Source organism: Patella vulgata, chromosome 4 (genome assembly GCF_932274485.2).
Source record: "Patella vulgata chromosome 4, xgPatVulg1.2, whole genome shotgun sequence".
Lineage (NCBI taxonomy): Eukaryota > Metazoa > Mollusca > Gastropoda > Patellidae > Patella > Patella vulgata.
The window spans coordinates 536440-538707 of NC_065882.2; positions in this window are offsets into that span (position 1 = coordinate 536440).

Consider the following 2268-nt stretch of genomic DNA (forward strand, 5'->3'; position numbering starts at 1 on the left):
CCGGTTTCCTCCCATTGCTAAAGACACCTACGCACAAACGAATTATGGGGAAATAAAATTGAACCATATGTTAGTCACGAAATTACCTAATTACCTGGACGTTAAACCCCATTTCTCTCTCTCTCTCTCTCTTTAATAATAATCCGTACCGCAAATAACCATGAATTTTTAAATCGTAAAAGTATTCATACGATACTTTGTGTAAGATTTTGATAAATGGCCGTCCTTATAATAGTTCAAAACTAGATAATAAAAAATGGATTTATCGAAAATTTAATTAAAATTACTTCTGTATGGAGATATGATTGTTTGGAAATGTAGAGTAAATCGTTTATTATTGTAGCAACGGTACCCGACAGCCGAGGCTAAGTCTCGATTATCCACTTCTTCGTTAAAGTTTTAAATCTGGTGGACATTCAAATCTATTTGAGAGAGAGAGAGAGAGAGAGAGAGAGAGAGAGAGAGTTTAACGTCAACTCGACACAAACTAGGTAATTTCCGGACTAATATATTAATATATGGTTCAGTTTTATTTCAATAATTCGCTTGAGTTGACTCAGAGAGTTTAACGTCCACTCGACACAAACTAGGTCATTTCCGGACTAATATATTAATATATGGTTCAATTTTATTTCAATAATTCGCTTTAGTTGACTCAATGACAGGCCTTATGGCAGCGCGTGGGTGCTAACCATTTGGCCATTCACCCCCCACCCCCCACCCCCCACCCACAAAAAAAAAGAAAGAAAAAAATCTATTTGATAATCTAGAGAGTTGATTAGGGGCGTGCCGTGTAAATCAATGTCTATAAATAAACTGTAATAAGAATTTCACAAACTGTTTAAAATTTGCAGTTATTAATTCATTTTACCGAGGTTTTGTTCTCCGTAAATCACAGGAAAGGATCCCCAAACTTTCAATATTGAACCCCTCCTTTTCAAAAATCGAGTATCCTCCCCTGAGCACTATCGTATTGTGAAAATGTCATTCTGTTATTTTATTAACATATAAATAGGTTACCGGGTTATGATAATCCGGTACTTGCACGTTAAATGGTTTAAATCAAGGTTATCAACTATCTTCAACGGTAAGTATATTTCGTCCTCTTTTCCAGTCCATGGGCGCCGCGGTGGCACAGTAAAGTAAAGGGTTGGCTAACGGTGTTAGCCGAGAAAGTTCAGTGGGATTTTCCGGTGTGGTCAACCCCTTGGGAGTGGTGTAGGACACAGGGTCGGGCAAGTGGCATCGTATAGTCCTTAGGATGGGACGCAAAATCGAGCCCCGTGTACACGTAAAAGAACCCTTGACTGTTAGATATCAGAATAGGTCGTAGCGCCGCTGCCCGGGCAAAATTTCCCTCATAGCACGCTGTGTGGCCAATGTCCGCCTTTATTAGCTCAGACGGAGAAGAACAGTAGGACGTTAAACCCAATTTCATTTTTTAGTCGATAGCCGCCCCCCCCCCCCCCAAAAAAAAAAAATAAAATAAAAAATTACATATTATAATTATTTCATGGTGCGGTCCCTCCTTGTCAGAGATGCAGGACGGAGGGCCTGACAAGGACAGCTGTCTAGTCGTACGGATGGGACGTAAAACCGAGGTCCCGTGTACACATTGGCGTGCACGTAAAAGATCCCTTGACAGTTGGAATTCGATATAAGAGTAGTCCCGGGCGTAGTGCCGCTGTCCGGGCAAAATTTCCCTCATAGTACGTCGGTCTTCATTAGCAAAACAGTAGGACGTTAAACCTCATTTCATTTCATTTCATCGGGAAAGGCTTGGCAGTTGGAATTCGATATAAGAGTATAGGCCGTAGTGCCGCTGCCCGGGAAAAATTTCCCTCATAGCACACTATGGCGTATGCGCCGGTCTTCATAATTAGCCGAGTCCGGAGCAGAACTATAGGACGTTAAACCTCATTTCATTTCATCGAGAAAGGACCGCAAAACGTACGTAAACCTTTCCGCAACAATCATTATTTTTTTTATTCAGGTCGGTATGTCGTTACCCGCGATCAATTCTAGAAAGAACACACGTACTAAATATGGCGATATATCTTATAAATACTAATCATATCTTGTATATAGTACATATTAATTATATGTCATAACATTTCGTCACACTATGGCATATTATTGTTAATCAACATGTACCATGTGCATACAGGTCGATGAGCTGTTGCTACATGTCTGTCACTGATAATAGGCGTGACTTATTAACAAGATTTGATGCACATTATAATAATCCCGTTCAATGCATTCCATACA